The following is a 24,973-nucleotide window of genomic DNA, read 5'->3' as shown; positions in this document are numbered from 1 at the left end:
TCAAAAGGGGAGAGAGCAGTCAAGCCAGTAATCAGACCCCTAAGTGAAAGTGGATACTCAAGATTAGATTCTTAAATATACAAAATTGATAACACCAAAAAGCAGAGATTAAAAATCTATAGTAGAGGTTAGACTCTCAAAAAAAAAACAATATTAAAAATACAAAACAAAATCAATTGCAAAAATTATAAACAATATGTGAAACTTGCCTTAAAAATGGGGTCTTTTTTCTTGGAAAGGTACTAGTAGGTTATACAAATTAAAATTAAAGGAGTAATAAAGAACTTAAATTTTTTTAAAAAATTACAAAGTGATAGTAATAAAAATATACCTAGGAATTTTGTTCTCAAGTAATATAGGCTCCCTCCAATGCTTAGTCAATGTTAACTACAGGATTTCAATCTGTTGCAACTGTCACTTCCAGAGCGGTTCCCTCTTGTTTATTTCAGCTTCCTCTGTTTGCAAGTCTCTTCCATGTCTAATTCCCACCCTGACACAAGAGGGCAAAGGTGGTCACTTATTTAGACTCACTTGTTCAGTTGTGTTGTGGGGAGGGGGGGACAGTGCAAACAAATATCGCTGGGGTGTGTGGGGCGTGCTGCCAGTGTATGTACCACACTGGGTTTGCCCAGCTCAAGGCAAGTGTGCTTCCTGGGTCTCCACTGCTCAGGCTCCAGGGTGCTCTGCCTGGGAACTGTCTAAAGTGGGCCCTGTGTTTCATGCACTTCCCAGGTCTAACCCGCTCAGGTGCTCGGGTACTCCACAAGGACAGACTCGGTTGGGCATGCGTTCTGTGTTCTTCCCAGGTCCGAGCAGTTCAGGCAACCAGGTGTTTGGTGAGCGCACTGTCCCAGGTGGGCCATGCATCTTAATCACCTCCCCGGTCCCAGCCGTTCAGTTTCCCGGGGGCCCTGCAAGAGCACTCTCTCAGCCATGTGTCTCCTGGGGAGCTGACCTCAGGCTGCGACCCTCCTGGCAGATGTCAACCATCCAGGATCCCAGGAAAACGTGGTTAGCAACTGGGAGCCTGCTCACAGTTTGGTGGAGGATGCCAGTCTCTGGAGCCGAGATTGGAGCAGCCCCTTGCCTTCTGGCTCTGGCTGTCACCCACCTGCCTCTCTGCCTCCAGGAAGAGGATGGGCTGGTCCGCAGCCAGCTTGCTCTCCTCTGGTGTTCACTTAATCCTTTGTTCTGTGAGCAGACCAGGCTGCGTGTTAGAGCCTTTCACGGGAAAGTTTTCTCTCTCTCTCTCTTTTTTTTTTTTTCCCCTCTCTGGCGATCCCACAGTTTGGTTGCTATCTCAGGTTAGCTCCCTCAGATTGTCCTTGGGGCATTCAGGCCCTGTCCTTACCCTAAGCACCAATGATGCCGCCCGTGCCTCCTTGTCCAGCCCCTGGTGGCGGACGCGAGCACCTGGGCTACTTCTCCACTGGCAGTTGCGGTTAGGCATGTATTCTGTGGGGTTTTTTTTTTCCCCCTCCTGGTCAAGTTGTCCTCTGAGATTCCAAAACTCCCCACAGACCCGCTGGTGAGAGGGTTTCCTACTGTTTGGAAACTTCTCCTCCTTCACAACTCCCTGCCCAGGACAGGTCTCCATCCTTAACTCTTTTGTCTCCCCTTTTGTCTTTTTTATTTTGTTCTACCTCCTTTTGAAGAGAATGGGCTGCCTTTCTGGGTGCCTGGTGTCTTCCACCAGCATTCAGAAGGTGTTTTGTAGAAGTTGCTCAGAGCTCAAATGATCTTTTGATTAATTTGTGTGGGAAAAAGTGGTCTCCCCATCCTATTCCTCCGCCATCTTGGGACCGCCCCCCGATGATTACTTTTATCTGCACAGTAAGAACTTGCTTCTGGAGAGTGTTCTGTTTCTGTCATTTGTGTTATGGTCTTTCCTTCCTTTCCTCCTTTTTGCAGGGTATTATTCTTTATCATATTTTTATGATAATAAGGTAATTTTAAAGGATGCTACTCATTCCTGGCATTTATAGGAGCTTCATATGATAAGACTATCTCTCCAGAATTAAAATCATTTGAATGCAGAATTGTTTATGTGTGAGTTCTTTTAACCTCTGACTCTTCCCAGGCAACTGAAATTGGCAATTTAGTTGCTCACATTCAGAGTTCTATTTTTCTGCTCTGTTTTATCAACCAATTGCTGTTGTTTAGTCACTAAGTTGGAGAAGGCAATGGCACCCCACTCCAGTACTCTTGCCTGGAAAATCCCATGGACAGAGGAGCCTGGTAGGCTGCAGTCCATGGGGTCGTGAAGAGTCAGACATGACTGAGAGACTTCACTTTCACTTTTCACTTTCATGCATTGGAGAAGGAAATGGCAACCCACTCCGGTGTTCTTGCCTGGAGAATCCCAGGGACGGGGGAGCCTGGTGGGCTGCCGTCTGTGGGGTCGCACAGAGTTGGACACGACTGAAGCGACTTAGCAGCAGCAACAGCAGTCACTAAGTTGTGTCTTGACTCTTTGCAACCCCATGCATGCCAGACTTCTTCTGTCCATGGGATTTCCCAGTCAAGAATACTAGAGTGAGTGGCCATTTCCTTCCTCCAGGGGATCTTCCCAACCCAGGGATCAAACGTGCGTCTCGCATATTGGCAGGTAGGTTCTTTACCACTGAGACACCAGGGAAGCCCTTCCAACAAATTGCTTTCTGCCAAATGGCATGTCTGAGTGTCTTTATTCAATACTGCATTCCTTGTTATTTGGTCGGTTCCAAAAATGGTTCTAAGAAGCAGACTGTCAGTTTGTGCATTCTTTTTTCTTCATTCCAAGTAAGTAGTTATTTATTTTCTACTGACTTTAAATAAACATGTTTTCCTTGTTGGGCCTTATCTCTGTCTCTGCAGACATACTCTCTAAGTATTTTCTGTACCCATGTTAATGTTCACATTAGTAGTTTGGAGAAACAGATATCTTCTAGTTTTATCAATGGTAAAATTTAATTTATTCCCATTATCTTTACTCTTTGGGGGGATGTTCACAATAAAGTGATTTCGATTTCCTGGGGTTTCTGCATATGGCGTTCAGGCTCAGATTTACCCTAGGAGATTCCAAACCAAGAAATTTTTAAAAGTTATCTTTGGTAGGAAATATCTCTGAGACATCTAGAAAGAAGCAAAATTAGAACATTTCAGAAGAGAGACCTCCTACCCCAACTTAAGCCACACAGGACATACTCCAGTGATGCCCACCCAATGTGAGTTAAACATAAACACTTAAAATTTATATTTTCAAATTATAAAACAAATGCTCAAATAAAACACCGTAAGTCATAGTCAGGAGAATCAACTGACAGCAGATCTGGACTCAAGTACTTCATATACTAAAAGTATCAAATTCAGAATATAAATATGTTTAAAATAAAAATAAATATTTAAGTAAAATTATTTAGAGATGTCTTTCAGCAGTTTTTTGATCATTTTTAAAGTCTTTATTGAATTTGTTACAATATTGTTTCTGTTTTATGTTTTGGTATTTTCGTGACAAATTTCGTGACAAAATATGTGAGATCTTAGCTCCCTGACCAGGGGTAGAAGCTGCACCCCCTGCATTAGAAGGTGAAGTCTTAACCACTGGACCACCAGAAAAGTCCCTATTCCAGCATTTTAATTTTATAATTCAAGTTTTTCTCTAAAATTATAGATGTTTAAAAACTTTGATGCTAAACATCAAGAATAATTAACTGATCACAAGTCACTATGAAAATGAAGTGTAGGTAAAATGCATTATAAACACTTAGACGTACTATTATATTACTGTTGGTTACTATTTGTTGATATGATGACTGAATATATAATGATATATCTCCAGGTGAAAGAATGCATCTCTTGGTGGAAGTAAAACTCAAGATTGGAAGAAAATATCAGTCTAATCCATTGATCAATGTTTAAATTTCCTCTATAACATCTTTGGACTTTTCTTGTAGCTCAGTTGGTAAAGAATCTGTCTGCAATGCAGGAGACCCACATTCAACCCCTAGGTCAGGAAGAACCCTGGAGAAGGAAATGGCAACCCACTCCAATATTCTTGCCTGGAGAATCCCGTGGGTGGAGGAGCTTGGTGGGTTACAATCCATGGGGTCACATGAGTCAGACAAAACTTAGCAAATAAACCACCACCACCATAACATCATTATCAGTTAATTATCCAATTGACATCTAGTCAAGTCATCTCTCAGATCTATAGAGCTGTCCATTCCATCTTTGGACAACTTTGGTATAATACTGGTATTAATCACATTTCTTTGATTTTAAGCATCTCTACTTTTCTCTAAACTGCATCTTCAAATTTAAAATCTTTAGCCTACTTTTCAAGGTCACTACTCTCAAAGTGGTACCCCTGATTAAAATTGTTCCCTGATACCATTTTGACTAGAAGATATTTCCATTTCTATGCATATGGCTTAGTGGAGAATTGAAGTACAAAGGAGAAGGAATGTGTAGTAGAGGTGCATTAATGGGTCTAGATAAGCAACTCACTATTGTATTTGTATTTGTAATAAAAGCTCTATATACCTAAGCCCATCTATTTAGACATTAATGTTATTGATTACATTTTATTCCTTCTATAGAGTATGACACTAGAAAATAAACATCTGTGTGTTGACATAGGCTTTTGTTGTCCCTTTGACAATATATATTGTCTAAGTAAAACTGAATAATTTGGATTACAAGAATGCTGTTTATACACACATATTTCAAAATAGATCTTGAAAAAACCCCAGACATTAATTTACACGAAATTGTGCATATAAATTTTCTTTGGCTCAATAAATATGAATAAAGAAGACATTGGTGCTTTTTTTTTTTTTCCCCTCAACACTTTCAGATTAGTAGAAAAGAAGTAGCAGAGCAGTCAACATTTTCAAAAGCAATCTTTTATAAAAATGAGTTAAATTCTATATACCCATAATTACCTGAACAAGTATTGAAAATTTTGCTTTGGATATGAAATAACTGATTTATTTGAATCAAGATCTGGGTCTCATATCAATGCACAAAATCTAAACATATAATGATCATGTTGCTAGCTGATGGTAGATTGGCTTTCTGATAATTCTGTGGAGAATAGCAAAGTTATACTATCCAAACTGTTTATGTGTCTCAAGAGTTCTCCAAGTTCATGCTCTAGTGAAATTAGTTTTTCCTACTGGAACAAGAAATAAAGCTCTCATTTTCCAGAAACTAAACTCTCCGCCTTTGGGTAAATCATGCAGTTTCTCTGTGTCTTGGTTTATGTCTTGGTTTGTAAAACAAGGTGTTAAATTTTTAACACGGTGTTCAGTTCCAAATTTTGACCATGTGATACTTATGCTAACTTAAGTAAACAGAGCATTCAATATCTCAAAAAAAAATTTTTTTTTAATTTAGGAGGTGCAACCCCAAGGAAATAGAGGGAGGAAAATAAGAAATGGGGCTTGAAAGGATTAGAAGTAACACAACGTGATGTGCTCCTGCTTGAGTTCCTGCTTCACAGTAAGCAGAAAGACACAGCCAGTCAACCATCAAAGGTGTCTGCTCTTAACTCTCAGCTAAGAGCTCAATCACGGCTTAGCAGGTAGCTCAGTGGTAGAGAATCTGCCTGCCAATGCAGGAGACACAGGTTCAATCCCTGGGTCATGAAGATCCTCTAGGGAAGGAAATGACAACCCACTCCAGTATTGTTGACTGGAAAATCCCATGGACAGAGAAGCCTGGGGGGCTACAGTCCATGGGGTTGCAAAGAGTCAGACATGACTAAGTGACTGAGCAGGTAGGCAGACAAGAGTTCAGTTACATGGGGCATCTCCATAAGGACTGCCTGGAAACAAACCATTATAAGGAGGAAGGATAAGGAATTTATCTACTTAGTCTCCTTTGACTAAGTAGATAAAAGTCTCTGCCATTTATCAAAGTTGGCCCCAAAGGAAGATAATTACTCTGTACTTCTGAGTTTGTATCATCCAGCCCTTCACAATCTGCTCAGGAAGCTGGACCCTGTAACGTGTCATTACATCCAAGTCAGAATAAATGGGAGTGGCCAAGGGCTCTGGGAGTGGCAGCATCTTCTAGCCCACAGACAGTGAATCTTGCACGGCAATGGCTGGAGTGGGTATGAATCTGAGTTTCTTGCAAATACACAAAGTCAAGAGACTCTGAGAAGACTTGTGTGATGTACCAACACCAAAGGCTTCAATTCACACGTGTTTATTGATGGTTCTTTTTTTTTTTTTTTTGGCCATGCTGTGTGACATGTGGGATCTTAGTTCCTCAGCCAGGAACTGAACCCGTGCCCTGTGTATTGAGAGCGCAGAGTCTTAACCATTGCACCACCAGGAAAATCTTGTCACATTCGTTTTTCCTAAATATATGCAGAGTTATGCTATATTCTGATTGTGCTATGAGTATCTTATTAGCAAAAAATCTGTTTTGAAGAAGTTTAATTTAAGACATGCTTTGGATATCAAAGTAGTAATGTTGGGTATGATATTATATATATATGAATTTGGAGCTTAAGGGAGAAATTTGAATTGCAGATATAAATTTAGGTGCCATTAGTTACTATTTAAAACCACGGGACTAGATAAACATATTATATTCTTGGGTTCAGGGGAGGCCACCCCAAAATATGCTCCAATGGCATATTCATTATTTTGAGCTAAAGTTACTTAAGAAATGGCCAATGAAGAGGGATGCTCTGAGCCTTCTCTCTATCTCCCTGAAAACAGAAACTAATCTCTCATTCTTCTCTGAATCTGGAGAAAGAAGAGCACTTTTATCTCCAGAAATAGGGAATTTGGCTGAGAAGTCTATATAAATAAGTCTATGATGCTTGATTAATTTGCTAACCCAAGCCCAAACTCTGGTTAGATTCTTCACTAATTGAGCACTCAAAACCTAAGTTTTTTTTTCTTTTTGTCCTGTCAATTCCTTATAAATGTATTGCTTCTTTGCCTTAAAAGTATAAAACCTGCCTGCTTCGACCACTTCTTAAGTCCTATTTCTAAGAGACCTCCATGTGCATGAATTAAAATTTTTCTCCTATTAATCTGTCCTGTATTAGTTTTGTTATTAGTCCAGCCACAAGAACTCAAGAAGAACGGAAGGGGAAAATTTCCCCTCCCTGACAATACTTTTAAGTCGCTGTATAACTTACCATGTCTATTGTTCATTTTCTTTCTTAGATACAAGATCTATGAAAAAGGAATATGACTGTTCTGTTTACCTATGTGTTCTGGGAGTTTGGAAGAGTGCCTAGCATCAAAAAAATATTTGGAATTTTGTTGATTGGGAAAAGGTTATAACTTGAGAGTAGAGAATGGAGAAAGGAATGTTGAAGATTTAAGGAGAGAGAATTTATAATGTTCTAAGTTGGAGCGTACATTAGGGAAATTCAAATTGCTGCAGAAGGCTAAGATTTAAGACTTGTGATCATAATTTAATGCAAGTCCATTCATTGTGGCTATCTTCTCCAACCACATCAGGATGCAGCATTAGAGGAGCAGACTTACAAAGAGTTCTGTTCAACTAAGGTAGGAGCATCAAAGTGATTAAAACAGGCTGGAGAGAGGGAAATGAGATAATTACAGTGATGGTTCATGAAGTCTGAACTGCCTACACAGCAGAGAAACCCTCTGTCTGAAGGGATGAAAGATGATGAAAAGACATAGGATAGATTCAGGATTCTGATTGATGATAAATTGTTCAAATGTGGGGTTAAGGGGACTCAGTCCATGAATTAGGAAGCCGGAGATTAGTCATCTGAGAGTGGGATGGCTGAAACTACAGCTCCGGGTGTGATGTGATTATTGAAGTGTCGAGATGACCTTCAGGAAGAAACGCTTAGACGGAAGGTCAACGAGCTGGAATGGTTACCCAGAGCTCAGATCCCAGATAACAGGTAATTGCTGCTAATAAGAAGGCCCTGGTGCCTCATGATGTTCAACAAAATGGTGTAAATCTTATTCAGACAGCTGATCAGACTTGCACTTCCACATATAGGCCGGCTTGTCCCCAAAGTACACAGTAATTACAAAGCAGAATACAAGTGAGTTCTCTGTTTGCAGAGTCCCAAGACAAGATTCTCTTTTAGATGCCAGAAGGGAGAAAATTAAACTCATCCTTCTATTGTAGTTAGAATTTCATCTAATTAAATTAAAGAACAGATTGAATAGTTTAACATATTTCAACGTTCATATGGCATTGAAAATCCTGGGTTGGCAGCTGTGTAAATCAGCAGGAAACCAGAGGAAGGCAGAAATGAAATGAATATTTAGAAGTGGAAATAACAAGCAGTGCTATTTCTAAAACATCCTTTGCTGCTTACATGGCAGTACCAGTAATTAAGATGTGAATTTAATGTTATTAATATACTATCAAGACATAATAGTAATTAAAACATCATGAGTTTTAACATATACCTATTTAATTTTACTTATAATCTCAGGAGCTGAACACATAAAAGAGAAGCATATATCTTGAGCTCTTCATTTGTCTCCTTTATCCATTAAATTCCAAAACTAAAAACAACCACTGTTATGATTATCATACCCAGACAACATCCAAATGTGCTTTGAGATGTGTAGCATAAAAATGACTTTGACATTCAGCATCATCACTTATACCCAGATGCATAGTTACGTAATTCGTGGGACTTTAAAGTGAGCTAAAGCCTCCACATTTTACTATTTACCATTTTTCTTGTGTGAAAATTCTCTTAAGTGCTGAGAAGCAGAAAGAATTGTATGATGAATCCCTCTACACTCATAATGCTAAGTTGGTAACTACAAAGATTTTACCACAATTTTATTTTCTGCATTTTTAATTGAAAGTTTCAAAGAAGAATGTCAAGTATCATTTCATTTCTACACATTTCAGAATTATATAGCTTGGCGTTCTAGTGTTATGGGGCTTCTCTGGTGAGTCAGTGGTAAAGAGTCTGCCTGTAAAGCAGGAGACGAGTTCAATCCCTGGGTCGGGAAGATCCCCTGGAGAAGGTAATAGCAACTCATTCCAGTATTATTGCCTCAGAAATCCCTCAGACAGAGGAGTCTGGTGGGTTACACTCCATGGGATTGCAAAGAGTTGGACACAGCTTAGCAACTAAACAACGACAGATAGAACTCCATAGTATGAAAGTACCGCAGCTGTTATTGTATGGTTATTCACATGAAAGGGCACACAGGGCTTTTATAGCTCTGCTTCTGGAATCGAGCCAAAGAACTCTTCGGCTAGACCTAAGATTTATGTTGAATCAGATATCCTTGCCTTGCTCCCAGTATTTAGGGGGAAAGCATTCAATCTTTCCCATTAAACACCATGCTGTCCGTAGATTTTTGTAGGCGTTCTTTATTAAGTTAAGGAAGTTCTCTGCTATTCCTATTCTTCTGGAAATCTTTTGCATGAAAATGTGTTGAATTTTCTCAGATGCTTTTTCTCTATTGATTGATATGATTATATGACTTCTTTTATTTAGCCTGTTAATATGGTGAATTACATTGATTTTCTAATATTGAGCCAATCTAGCATCCCTGGAATAGACTTCACTTGATTTTGATGTATATAATTCCTTTTATACTTTACTTAAGTCTGTTTATATTTTCAAGAAATTTTGTGCCTATATTCATGATCTGTACATTTGTTTGGGTTTTTTGGTCTTTTTTTTTTTTTTTTTTGGTACTGGTTTTGGTATCAGAGCAATACTAGTTTCATTAAACAAATTAGAAAGTATTCCTTCCTCTCCTACTTTCTGAGATTGTGTAAATTGGTGTCCATTCTTTTGCAAACATTTGATAAAAATTTCTAGTGAAAGCATCTTTGCCTGGAGGTTTCTTTTTTGCAAATTTTAAAATTATGAATTCACACACACAAAAAAATTATGAATTCACTTGCCTTCATAGCTATAGTTACATTAGGTGAGCTACGACATTTTGTGCTTTTCAAGGAAGTGATCCATTTTCTGGAAGTTATCCAATTCATATGTGTAGAGTTGTTTACAGGATTCCCTTATCATTCTTGGTCTTCCCTGGTGATTCAGATGGTAAAGAATCTGCCTGCAATGCAGGAGACCTGGGTTCGATCCCTGGGTCAGGAGGATCTCCTGGAGAAGGGAATGGCTACCCACTCCAAGATTCTTGACTGTAGAATCCCATGGACTGAGGAGACTTCCAGGCTATAGTCCATGGAGTCGCAAAGAGTTGGACACAATTGAGCGACTAAGACTTTCATACATTATCATTCTTAGGTATATGCAAGGTTTGCAGTTACATCTCATGTTTTATTCCTGACATTGGTGTCTTCTCTCTGTCTTTGTCTTGATAAATGCTTGTCAATTGTATCGACCTTTCCAATGAACTAGCTTTTTACTTTATGAATTGTCACTATTGCAGTACTGTTTTGAATTTCACTGGATTTTGGTCTTTCACATATTACTTCCTTCCTTCTGCTTGCTTTGGCTTTATTTTGCTCTTATTTTTCTAGATTGTCTAGATGGGAGATTAGTTTATTGATTTGAGACTTTCCTCTTTTACACTGTCAGTACTTTGTGCTATAAATTTCGCTTTCACACTTCAGCTGTTTCCCACAAATTTTTATATGTGGTATTCTCATGTAGTTTAACATTTTTTTTTAATTTCCTTGGGAATTACTTTTGACCAAAAGATTATGTAGAAGTGGTTTTTCTTGTTGTTGTTTTCTAAATGTTTAGGTATTTTTCTAGTATCTTTCTATTCCTGATTTCTAGTTTGGTTCCACTGTGATTTTAAAAACACATTCCATAGCTTCAAGTATTTTAAACTTGCTGACATTTGTTTTATGGCCCAGGAGATGGTTTATCTTGTTGACCATTCCATGGCCATTGGGAAAAAAATTATATTGCACTGTTGAATAGTGTATTTTGTAAAATGTCATTTAAACCCTGGTGGTTAAATGATATTGTTCAGTTCTTCTATAACCTTCCAGATTTTCTGTAGAGCTGTTCTATTAGTTACTGAGAGAGGGGTGTTTTAGTCCCTACCTATAATTATGTATTTGTCTAATTCTCCTTTCAATCTATTGTTTTCTGCAGTTTCTTGTATGGTAATATATATTTAGGATTACCACATCTTTTTGGTGGACTGACTTTTTATCATTATATAATGTCTGTCTCTGGTAATTTTTCTCCTCTGAAGTTGACTTTACTGATATTAATATAATCATTCCTTCTCTCCTTTGATTAAATGATTAAAGTTTGCAAGATATATCCCTTTCCCAGCATTTTGCTTTCAACCTGCCTATACTGTTAAAGTTACTTTCTTTTAGACAGCATGTACATGGCTTATGGTTTTTAATTCACTCTGAAATCTCTTTTATTGATTATATTGACCACTTGTTGTTGTTTAGTTGCTAAGTTGTGTGCAACTCTTTTGTGACCCCATGGATTGCAGCCCATCAGGCTCCTCTGTCCATGGGATTTCCCAGGCAAGAATACTGAGTCAGTTGCCGTTTCCTTCTCCAGAGGATCTCCCAACCCAAGGATCAAACCTGTGTTTCTTGGGTCTCCTGCATTGGCAGGTAGATTCTTTACCATTGTACAACCTGGGAAGCCCTTAGAATACACATGCAGTTTATTTATTTCTTACCTACGTTATTTTGTTGCTTTGTAGCTCAGAAAAAGTTATCTGCTTTTAGACCAATTCATTCTTAGCAATCTTGACAATAAATATGGTTTTCTATGTCATTTGTTACATTCGGTTATATAGATGGTCAAAAGCACTGAAATAATAATTATTTGTATTTCTCACAGGCAAAGCCAATATCATGAACCCTATGAGAATAAATTGAAATAGGGGTTTTCTTATATACTAACAATCCCTTACTTAGCATTCCAGTCCTTCATGACTTGAAAAATTGAACAATTCTATTCTTCTAAGTTTGTGTTCTATTCTACTATAAATATATCCCCAAAATATGATGGCAAAAGGGCTACAACTTTTAGATCTATCTACTTCCCTTTTAATTTTTAGACAACCTTCAAAGAAACATTAAACTCAGAGAAGTATCAGTAAACTAGAGCATATGATAATACGGTCTTTCCTCTTTCCTGAATTTGGGATTCTTAGAAACTGAAGTATTTGCTTGCTCTCCAGCCAATAATACTTTTAGATACTTTTCCTCCTCTTTCTACTGTCTTCGATTTCCTCTGTCTCTTGGTTTGGTATATAAACTACTTTTATCACAGTAGTCACTTATAACTCAGTTTTATACTCCCTACAGTTAGCGGTGAGTTAAAAAGTATTTCTAAAGAAAGCTTTTTGTCTCAAAAGTCCAGAAAGTCACGTTAACAGTTACTGTGCTGAGGACTTCCCTGGAAATCCAGTGGTTCAAACTCTGGGCTTCCAACACAGGGGGAACATGCTGCCAAAAAGGTTTTCTTTTTTTTTTTTTTAATTTTTAAACATAAAAAAAAAAGTTATTGTGTCCATTAGCATCCATATTTAAATTCCAAAGCAGGGTGAGAAAGAGTTAAAATGCCGGGTGTCCTCCAGAGAATCAGACCAATAGTGTATAATAGTGATCTTTATAGATCAGAGGAGATTTGGGCTCCCCAGGTGGTGCCAGTGGTAAAGAACCCACCTGCCAATGCAGGAGACAGATGTGGTTTTGATCCCTAGGGTCTGGAAGGTCCCCTGGAGAAGGGCATGGCAACCCACTCCAGTATTCTTGCCTAGAGAATCCCACAGGCAGAGGAACCTGGTGGGCTACAGTGCTTAGGTTCACAGAGTCAGACATGACTGAAGCCAATTAGCACGCAAAAGAGGTTTATTATGGGGATTGACTTGTACAGTTTTGGAGGGCTCGGTATGCCACAAATGCTATCTGCAGGCTGGTTAGCTCGGAGGACAGCGAAACTAAGTTGTCAAGACGGAGGGCCCTTTAGGGGTGGGAGAGGATAAATGTCTCAGTTTAAGAAGACAGATAATTCACCCTTCTTTTTGTTCACTTTGGGCCCTCAATAGATTGGATGATGCCCACTTATATTGATACTGAGCACGTTCCTGGTAGGTTCCTGAGTACAAAAGCATTTCTATGTCCCCCATTTCTTGATTACAGGAAATAGGCTTCATTTAGCTTCCAGGACCTTCCTTGAATCCCAATGGGCAGATTCAAACAGATGCTAATTAAGGGAGGGAGGGAATGTGGAGACAAGGAAGGAGCAGTCAGCAAACAATAACGCTGCAAAGTCCTGGTCCCTCCTGTCCGCCACCGCCCCCAAACACACACACATACTCAAGGGATATACAGAACAATATCTTTGAGCTGTTTTCAGTTCAGTCACTTGGTTGTGTCTGACACTTTGTGACCCCATGCACTGCAGCATGCCAGGCTTCCCTGTCTATCACCAGCTCCTGAAGCTTGTTCAAGCTCATGTTCATTGAGTTGGTGATACCATCCAACCATCTCATCATCTGTTGTCCCTTTCTCCTTCCTTCAGTCTTTCACAGCAACAGGGTCTTTTCCAATGAGTCAGTTCTTTGCATCAGGTGGCCAAAGTATTGGAGCTTCAGCTTCAGCATCAGTCCTTCCAATGAATACTCAGGACTGATTTCCTTTAGGATGGACTGGTTTGATCTCCTTGCAGTCCACGAGAGCTGTTTTGTAGCTACTGAAACCCATCCTCACAACACCCTCCAGGTCTGGACACACAGTACTGGGGGCATTATTCCTGTTGCTCCCCTTGCCTGACAACACAATAAAGCCATTCTTTACTACTTCCCCCAAAACTGTCTCTGAGGTATGTTAGACAATATCCAATGGATTCTTTGAGGAGAATTTCACCTTAGTGAATTATGGAACTGGTAAAGAGAAATATTGGAAAAGGAAATGGCAACCCACTCCAGTATTCTTGCCTGGAAAATTCCACGGACAGAGAAGCCTGGCAGGCTTCAGTCTACGGGGCTGCAAAGAGTCTGACTCGACTGAGCAACTAAACACCCATGCAGAGGGAAATATTTCTAATTTCACACCCAAAGTTTGGCTGCCTTAGTCATTCCAACACAAACACAGAAGAGAATCATTCTAGTATCGATTATTTCCCAGTGAATTTTTAACTCCTTATATTTCTAACCCAATTTGGGTGGGATCCTATATGTAATTCATTAAGAGGCCAGTTTATTCCCACTTTATCTAAGTGGATCTACATTTGACCCTTCAGCTCCTGACGTTTTAGTGCATGCTGACTCTGAAATCAGTAAATATTAGCAGTACTTTGCTTCAAACCAGGTGTTAAGGCTTACAGTGAGACAGGAATTCCTGAACTCTGATTTTCTTTAGTCTACTATTTCCAAGTCAAAGAAAGAAGCAAAGAAAATCTTTTGAAGTGGGGTTTTCCAGTTTAAAGCAATTGACGTGGCTGATGCACTCTCGCTTTGGACTTGGCTGACCCTGCACACTTCGGAACAGCAGCAGCGCCATCACTGCTCAGCTCCCACTCTGCCGGCTCGTGGTCTGCAGGATCGGTGCTCAGCAGGAAGTTGATGCTCCTGTTTATTTTCTCATCTAGCTCATCCTTCCTGTCACCAATTACATCCACATGGGTGAATCACAAGCTTATAATTTTCTTTTGCTTGGTCCTTAAAGGCACCTTAGGAATCTTTCCTCTCCACACCTGTACTTTTCAAAGAACATAAATGGACTTGAGAATCTATAAATAACCCAATCAACACTAAACACGGCCTTCAGTTGCTGACAAGCTGCTGTTCACTAGGTTCTCTACTGAGCCTTCATGCTGTTTGCATCAGCAAATCTTTTTTTTTTTTTTTTCCTTTTAAGTTACTCATGATATATATTCTTTGTGCTATTTATTTTGAAGTTTGAAAAAATAAAAATAAAAGAGTCTACCCACTAATCCTTTCAAAGCAACACTAGCTAGTAACGGTTTACCTGGTTAATAGAATGGAGACAGCTATGTAGTGGTAATGGGGATATTATTTTTAATCATAGTTATTTGTGTAAGAACATTGATTTTATATGCTCTGTGTATGCTTTTTAACGTTTTTTTGACCCATAACAATTTTTAATATTATTGTATGAAACATTGAAAGTCTGTTTAATTTAGCTTAATGAAAAATCACAAAGATGAGGTTGTTTAACGAACAACATTACTGAGTGTCAAATGCCTCCTCATATGCATTATTCCCAAAACCTGGAAAAGTTGTCCTCTAACTACTTTCAGTTTCAACAAATATTTGGTAGATATTTTATGAATGAAACAAAATTGAAGGAAATTGTCAGTGATTAATTTATGTGCTTAGTCACTCAGTCATGTCAGACTCTTTGCAACCCCATGGACTGTAGTCCACCAGGCTTCTCTGTCTATGGGATTCTCCAGGCAAGAATCCTGGGGTGGGTTGCCATGCCCTCCTCCAGCGGATCTTCCCAACTCGAATTGAATCCAGATCTCCCACACTGCAGACAGGTTCTTTATTGTCTGAGCCACCAGGGAAGCCCTGGATTAATTTATAATTCACTTTCAGAAAAAAAGCAGTGTGATGTTGGTGTCAAAGCTCAACCGTGACTTCTAATTTGAAGAGGGGGCAAAAGTGAGGGTAGATTTTGTGAGAAACACAAAACATTACCCTGGAGTAGCAGAAATATGTTTCCTGAATATGTCAGCAAAAACCATGAAATGAATGAATGTTAAAAATTTGAGATTAAGATTTGCATAGTTAGTTAATTACCAATCGAGAGGATCATCTCAGGAATATTTGAGTTACCAAAAATTTGCATTGATATAAAGGAGAATTTGGGAAAACTGCAAAAGAATAGGTCAGAATTTTGACATTTTCTTTTAATTTGTATTTTGTTAATTTTCTAACTGAGGCACTGATTTTTATTTAATAATCTAATTTGCCTTGTAAGAATGTAAACAACTAAAAATAAATTTTGAAATTGTATATAAGTGGTTAAATATGTTCAGTTTCAGTTTGAACATAATTTGTTCTTAGTCACACATAATATTTACTAAAGTGAAAGTAACGTAAAGTAAGTAATGAATAAAGTTTTCATAAGTGAGTGAATAAATGAATGTTGTGTACAAATGCCAGCAAAGGGAAGATAATTTGTATCTGGAAAAATAAAGGCACAGTCAAGTATCTTCTAAGAATCGTAAATAGTTTATCTTTCCTTTGTATCACCTATTGAAACCTATTACCTATGAAATTACTTTTCCTAACTTCTAGATTTAAAGGGCCTAAATATATATATTCCCTTCCTTCTTCTTAACATTAACTTCATCCTAAAATTTATTCGCAAATAAACTAATTTTTAAAAATAGTTTGTGTATAGCAGTATGTTGGTTATTCTCTATAGCATTAAAGTATTTATAGTATATCAAAATACTGAAATTAAAAGCAAATAACTTACTATACCTCTTTATTTAAAACTTAAGAGATTATATGATTTCTGACTTTGACTTGCTATTTAAGAAGTTAAATACTGTAAGGTGTATTTAATTTAAATGCATATAAATAGATGTCATTTATGGAAAGGCTTTTATCCAACTGTTATAATTTTTTAAAGTAACAATTCATTTTTTCCATACTTAAAAATCTTTTCTCTTCTAAAACATTGGAAATGGGTGACTAGTATTTGTTTTTAAATTCTTTCATAATTTCCCAAGGCAATAGGCAAGATTTTTTCCATTGCTCAGGAAGGAAGAACTTGGTATAATTTGTTTGCTCAGAGGAAATGTTTCTATATGAGAAAACACAATGTTTCCATAGTGATACATCAAAAAAAAATTTTAATAAATGCAGGATGACATAAAACCTATTCTTATAGGTTTTTTAAAATAGTTCAGATTTTTAAAATATATGAAATATGTGCAAGAATTTTATTTTTGAAAAATCTTTATAAGGAAACAGTTTAATAAATAATAATCAATGTTAGATTGATTCTATTTCATAAAAATAAAACTCATTAGATTTCAAGTCAGTCTCTTTATTTCCTTTTACTACATTTTTTAACACAGGAAAAATATCCAGTATTTTATGGGTAGTGTGAAGGGATCACATATGTGGGTCTGTGGAGAAATGGCAGAGAATATATAAATACACTCTAAAATCCATTCAATCCAGACATTGGTGGATTCTTTTTCAGTGTTTTATCTAAAAATGAGCATTAGTTTGTTGACTACATTATTTTTCTAAGCCCTTAGCTAGTGGGGTACCCACTCCAGTGTTCTTGCCAGGAGAATCCCAGGGATGGGGGAGCCTGGTGGGCTGCCGCCTATGGGGTCGCACAGAGTTGGACATGACTGAAGCGACTTAGCAGCAGCAGCAGCAGCTAGTGGGGTAAAAGGTAGCTTACTCAATGCATGAGTAAGTCAGTAGAAAATGGCATTTGTTTCCCATTGGAACCAAAATTTGATTATTGCTAACATTTTTGAGTATAGCACTTACTTAGGAAAATAAGAGAGAGAGAAAAAGACAATAAAGACAAAGCAAAAAAAAAAAAAAGTGCTCCACTCTTACTTCTCTGTAAGTGGAATGAGCCAGTCTATAATAAAACTCAGTTCCTGGGCCTCTTGGACATGGACGCCCCATTTAGTTCTTCCAGATCAGTCTTTATAGTCTCAGACCCTCACAGATCACTGCAATTCTCTCAAGTTACCTGGCTTGTCTAGCTTTCAGTGACACTGGCTTCCTGAAAACAAGCAAGAATTAATCAGTCAAAAATGGCTTTAAACAAGTATTTCATGAATCGTTATTAAAGATAGGAACTTTGTGTGAACATGGCTCATTTAAAAGAATATCTTAGTGTCTATAAGAATTATTGTACATGGCAGGTGATGTTAAATGCTTTTTGAATAAAAGAACCATTTGTTGTTGCTCATCGCTAAGCCATGTCCAACTCTTTGAGACCTCAAGGACTAAAGCATGCCAGGTTCCTCTGTCCTCCACCTTATCTCCCAGAGTGTGCTCAAATTCATGTCCTTTGAGTCCATGATGCCATCTCACCATCTCACCTTCTGCCTCCCTCTTCTCCTCTTGCCCTCAGTCTTTCCCAGCATCAGGGTCTTTTCCAATGAGTCTGCTTTTTGCATCAGGTGGACCAAGTGGAGCTTCAGCTTCAGCATCAGTCCTTCCAATGAATATTCAGTGTTTGATTTCCTTTAGGATTGACTTGATCTCCTTGCAGTCCAAGGGACTCTCAAGAGTCTTCTCCTGCACCACAATTTGAAAGCATCAATTCTTCGGTGCTCAGGCTTCTTTATGGTCTGGAATTTAACTGAGAGAAGAAAATGTAGCAGCTTGGGGTGATAAAATAATTGAACACAATCAGCACCTGAGACAAATATGTCACTACAGTTAGTTTATTTGTGTGGTGATGCCCTTAAGCAGCAGCAAGACATAGAGAAGGAACGAAGTATTGAACTCAAGGTGTCTTTTATACCAAAACCTCCAGTACTTGATAAAAATGAGTACTTGAAGTCATCTAATACCTTTGTGATTCCTAATACCTAGATTCACAAGCTGCAGTGTTCTCAGTCTATCATTCTTAGGAAAACCAGAAGTCCTAGTAAATGGTGGTGCTTTAGACACAGAAGAATTTCAAATCCCATTGTCAGAACTGAGGCTATATGATCAACCTTTACAGAAACTCTAGAGGTGACAACATAAGTCACAAATCAGAGTCTCACAGGATGACTCCTAGCAGATGCCCTTCTAATGTCTCAGCATTCTCCAGTGTCAAATAGAATCCCAGAGGTAGTTTTCCAACAATGTAAATCACTACCTGCTCACTTTCCATCAAGATAATGCATTTTGGTATTTTTCTTAGAAAGGAAAACTCAGAAGAATCTTGACATTATTTCCTTTCTAACCAAAGTGATACTGTCATAGCTATGTCTGTATCATTAATATTTTCATGGGACATCTATGTGCAGGGAGCTTTCAAGTATATTATTTCTTGTAAGTCAGTTAGATAGGTCCAAAGGTATTATTTTCATTTTAGGAGTAGGAAAACCAGTCTTCCTAGAATTTGAGTGACTTGGCTGATACCATGGGGGATCAGGAATGGTCCCCAGATTCCACATCCCAGTTCTACTGGACCTCACTCATGTGGGTGGACTGGATAATACCACTCTCCAGGGAAAAAATGCTTGCCTATTGTTAATTCTGTATTATACCTTTGTATAGCCTGAAAAGAGTAAACATTTTTAGAGAAAAGTGAACATCCCTAGGACCACTTTCAAATCTCCAATGGAAAGGTAGGGCTTATTTCATTTCTTTGTGATGAATCAATTTAAATTCTTGGATTAAAAAATTTATCAAAATAGTCATTATGTAAAAATTCTAAAAATCATAAATCCTGTGCAAATGATTGGGTCTTAATGGAGTTAGTGAAGTCACTGGTTCTCTTGGCTAAAGCAAACATCTGGTAAATTTATAGCTCATTGTCTCATAGTTTAATGGCAAAAACAAAAATACTGTTATCACATCAATGGTCGACCAACATAAGGAGCAAATGCTGTCATCCAGAAAGTAATCCCCTAGGAAAATGTTTTTCTAACTGATTAGCAAAGCTGGAACATGAGGACCCTGCATAATGAGGCAACTTTGTTTCTTAGCAACAGGAGAATAAAGCAGATTGAAATATGATGAGTCTGATGCTGACAATGAATGGGGGAATCAGTGTAACTAAGAGAAGTTGATATGTATAGATGAAAGCTGCTGAATGCTTTTCATTTTAAAATATTTGGAGGGCAAATCCAGCATGGAGTATGATACTTGTGGCAAAACAAAAATCTGAATAAAGAAAATTTGTTTTGCTGAAGAAAATGTTTCACTGTCTTTTATTATATTGGAAAATATTGCAATCTAACAAAATAAGGAATGAGAGTAAAGAAATGAAATTTACATGCTTTTTGAAAGCTATACTGGTGAAATAATCATAAAATGAAACACATCTTACAGATTAACATATATTTTAATATACTAGGAGGGAATTTTCCCTAAAGATCATAATATATCAAAAATGTTCATTCATTTTCTCAAAACTCACTTGAAGTTTCAATGGAAAGGGGAGATTTTAATACACAATATAAATATCTAATTCAATTTAACGAACACTTCTGGTGAATAATAATAATTTGCTGGGTACTTACTATGAACCAAACTCTTCCTAATGAAATTATATATATTATTTTATTTGATCTTTACAACATTCGTGAAGGAGGTGCTTATTTTTCTCATTCCCCAAAGGAAATCAGACACCTAAGGAACTTGGTTTGTGGTGGGCAGAATTCTAATATGACATAAGGATCCTACCGTGTTGTGTGCATACTTCCTGCCTCTTGTGGTATGCATAAACCCCTATCCCTTAAAAGTCAGTAGAGGACTTCTCTGGTAGTCCAAAAACTCTGGTCGTCCACTGCAGGGGAGCAAGGATTCCATCCCTGGTCAGGGAAGATCCCCTACAAGCTGCACAGTTCAGCCAAAACAATAACAACAGAAAAAAAACAAGCAGAATCGTGAATGTGGCTGGTGAATCACTTCTGTGTTTAGGTTACCAATTTATTCATTTTGAGTTCATCAAAAGGAATATTATCTGGATGTGCTTGATCTAATTAGGGAAATGCTTTAAAGTGTCTGACCACTTATTGAAGGTAGAGAAGTTGGAAATGTGAGCCAGCCTGTGGAGGGGCCACGTGACAAGGACTTGAGGGAATGAGAGCAATCCCTGCTGGCAGGGTGCCAGTGACCTCAGTCACACAGTTAGGGAGTGAATCCTGCCCGTGACCAGTGAGCTTGGACGAGGGCTTGGAGCTTTAGCAAGGGGACTTAGACCTGAAAGTCACCTTGGTTTCACCCTGTGAGGCCTTAAGAAGAGGACCAGTACCCTGGAAAATGACATTCAGTAATGTTTGGATGATATATGCATGTTTTTAAGATTAAATTTGTGATAATTTGTCATGTAGCAATAAAAAAATACAGTACATAAAGTTGTACTGTTATAATGTGAGTGAGATAGAAACACTGGGCAGTCTGCTTGTGATGGTCTTGACTTCAATCATCTTCATATCAACCCCGTATATATAAGGGGGTTTTGTTTGTAACCTATAGAAACTGACTTCCGGCTATCTGAAATAGAAATAAAAAGATTTCTTTTCATATGAAATGCTGAATATCTCATACAATTTTTATTTTTTAAAAAAAAGGAAAGTTAAAAAAAAAAGAAAGCAAGCTAACAAACAAAAACACCCTCAGGAAGAACAAGATAGAAAGCAATTTCTAGAATTCCAGCTGAAAAAATCTGCAGTCTTTGGGGAGTAGCTACTGTTGGAAGATGACTGTTTCAACTGCTTCAGTCCCGAAGCTCAAGATGCAGATTCTCCAGAGAGAAAGCCGCACCTTGGTCACAGCCCCACACCTGCAGTCAGAAGGGATGGAAAGGTGACTGCCAAACTTCCAGAATCACAAGTAGCAGAAAAGGAAGTAATCCTGAACTGCTTTTCGTTTCTATTTCGGAAAAGATGGGGATATACCGGGGTTTTCCTGAGAAAGAGAAACAAGGGGATATATATCCTAAAAGAGAAAGATTTCTTTTAAGGAATCGGTTCTATGTTTGAGGGTGGAGTTGGGGCTGAGAAACTGGGAAATCTAAAACCTGTAGAGCAATCTGGCAGGCTGGAAATTCTGGCAAGACTCCATGTGGTCTTGAGTCCAAAAGCAGTCTGGAAGGCAGAATTCTTTCCTCTTCCGGGACTCTCAGTCTTTCCACTTAAGGCCTTCAATTAAGTGGATGAGCCCGCACACAGTATGGAGGGTAATCTGCTATATTCAGAGTCTACCGATGTAAACTTTGTGACATCCCAAAACTACCTTCACAGCAACATCTAGACTGATGTTTGGCCAAACAGTTAAGAAGAGTAGCCTAACCAAGTTGACACATAAAATTAACCATCACAGAGAACGGGGGACTGGAAAAGATGGGGGAGGCTTCCAGTGCTTCCACATGGACTTCTTTATATGATAACCTTTTATTCTGGGCAGGGAACCAATGAAAGGACTCTGAAAATTAGAGAGGACATCCTTCTAGAATGAATGCCACAATATTATCAGAGTTTGCATTGAAAATTACATAAACACCATAAATATTTAGCTTTAGCAAATTTATATTGATAGGAAAAAGCTGAATTCTCAAATGGGAGGTGGAAAAATATTGCAATCAGAATGAACCATTTAGCTGAGCCTTTCCCCTTATGTCCAATCTACTACTAATATTAACTGAGTAAGCATCATGCTTGAAAGAAGCCTTGTAGTAGCTTTAACAGGATTTGATCAAAACATCCTTGGGATTGGACTTTGATTTGATATCAGAATTATAGTCAAGAATTGAAACAAGCTATCTCTGAGTAAAAATTATATTTTGAATTTGTGTCCATTTTAAATGTAGATCCCCTGGAGGAGGGCATGGCAACCCACTCCAGTATTCTTGACTGGAGAATCCCATGGACAGAGAAGCCTGGTAGGCTACCATTTATGGGGTCGCAAAAAGTCAGACACAACTGAGTGGGGTGCCATGCTCTCCTCCAGGGGATTTTCCCAACATAGGGATCGAACCCATATCTCTTATGTCTCCTGCATTGGCAGGTGGGTTCTTTACCATGTCGCCACCTAGGAAGTGAACAGACTTTACATTAAGGGAATGGAAAATCATTAGAATATGATGTGATTCACACGACAACAACATGATTAAATTAAACACTTTGAAGGATAACTCTTGCTACTCTGTGGAGTATTTATTGTAGGGCCACGAGAATGGAGGCAGGTTTGTACAATACTTTAGAAATAAATGATAAGAGCTTGGAGTACTGAGATAGTAATGAGAAGCAGTCAGATATTTTTATATATTTTGAAAACTGAAGATGGCAAGATCTGATGAGGAATAAGATGTGGAATAATAATTATATTGGAGGATTGAGGTGAGAAATGAGATAAAGTATATCTACAACATAGTGCAGATGTTAAAGAAGTATTACCTTTCATTAATAATATATAGAATTGTTTAGAAGATACATTATTTCTGAGACTCCTGGTGGTCCAGTAGTTAAGACTTTGCTTCCGATGCAGGGGGTCTGGATTTGATCCTTGGCTGGGGAGCTAGATCCCATATATCTTGTAGCTAAAGAACGAAAACATAAAACAGAAGTGATATTGTAACAAAATTCAATAAAGAATAAAAATAATACACATCAAAAAGAGTTTTTTTAAATAAGATACATTATTTCTTTAAAGAATCTTATACAAAAGAGGCTTAACACCCTGATAGAATGTAAACATCTACAGAAAGAAAGAAAGTATTAGTTACTCAGTCATGTCCAACTCTTTGTGACCCCATGGGCTATGGTCAACCAGGCTCCTCTGTCCAAGGAATTTTCCAGACACAAATACTGGAGTGGGTTGTCTCCTGCCATTCTCCAGGAGGCATCTACAGAGTTTATTTAAAATCAAGAACGAGATTCAGTTCAGTTTAGTTCAGTTGCTCAGTTGTGTCCGACTCTTTGCGGCCCCATGAACCCCAGCACGCCAGGCCTCCCTGTCCATCACCAACTCCCGGAGTTCACTCAAACCCATGTCCATTGTGTCGGTGATGCCATCCAACCATCTCATCCTCTGTCGTCCCCTTCTCCTCCTGCCCTCAATCTTTCCCAGCATCAGGGTCTTTTAAATGAGTCAGCTCTCCGCATCAGGTGGCCAAAGTATTGGAGTTTCAGCTTCAACATCAGTCCCTCCAATGAACACCCAGGATTGATCTCATTTAGGATGGACTGATTGGATCTCCTTGGAGTCCAAGGGACTCTCAAGAGTCTTCTCCAACGCCACAGTTCAAAAGCATCAATTCTTCTGCGCTCAGCTTTATTTATAGTCCAACTCTCACATCCATACATGACCACTGGAAAAACCATAGCCTTCACTAGATGGACCTTTGTTGGCAAAGCGATGTCTCTGCTTTTTAATATGCTGTCTAGATTGGTCATAACTTTCCTTCCAAGGAGCAAGCGTCTTTAATTTCATGGCTGCAATCATCATCTGCAGTGATTTTGGAGCCCAGAAAAATAAAGTCACCCACTGTTTCCACTGTTTCCCCATCTATTTGCCATGAAGTGATGGGACCAGATGCCATGATCTTCATTTTCTGAATGTTGAGCTTTAGGCCAACTTTTCACTCTCCTCTTTCACTTTCATCAAGAGGCTCTTTAGTTCTTCTTCACTTTCTGCCATAAGGGTGGTGTCCTCTGCGTATGTGAGGTTACTGATATTTCTCCCTGGCAATCTTGATTCCATCTTGTGCTTCCTCCAGCCCAGTGTTTCTCATGATGTACTCTGCATATAAGTTAAATAAGCAGGGTGACAATATACAGCCTTGACTTACTCCTTTTCCTATTTGGAGCCAGTCTGTTGTTCCATGTCCAGTTCTAACTGTTGTTTCCTGACCTGCATACAAATTTCTCAAGAGGCAGATCAGGTGGTCTGGTATTCCCATCACTTTCAGAATTTTCCACAGTTTATTGTGATCCACACAGTCAAAGGCTTTGGCATGGTTAATAAAGCAGAAATAGATGTTTTTCTGGAACTCTCTTGCTTTTTTGATGATCCAGCGAATGTTGGCAATTTGATCTCTGGTTCCTCTGCTTCCTCCTTTTCTAAAACCAGCTACTACATCAGGAAGTTCACGGTTCACATATTACTGAAGCCTGGCTTGGAGAATTTTGAGCATTACTTTACTAGTGTGTAAGATGAGGGCAATTGTGCAGTAGTTTGAGCATTCTTTGGCATTACCTTTCTTTGGGATTGGAATGAAAACTGACCTTTTCCAGTCCTGTGGCCACTGCTGAGTTTTTCCAAATTTGCTGGCATATTGAGTGCAGCACTTTCACAGAAACCGAGGTAACTGAAGACAAAGAAAAAAAGCAGTAAAAATTAGGATATTAAAAAGTTCA

Source organism: Bos indicus x Bos taurus, chromosome 12 (assembly GCF_003369695.1).
Source record: "Bos indicus x Bos taurus breed Angus x Brahman F1 hybrid chromosome 12, Bos_hybrid_MaternalHap_v2.0, whole genome shotgun sequence".
Taxonomy (NCBI): Eukaryota; Metazoa; Chordata; class Mammalia; order Artiodactyla; family Bovidae; genus Bos; species Bos indicus x Bos taurus.
This window is presented reverse-complemented; position numbering follows the sequence as displayed.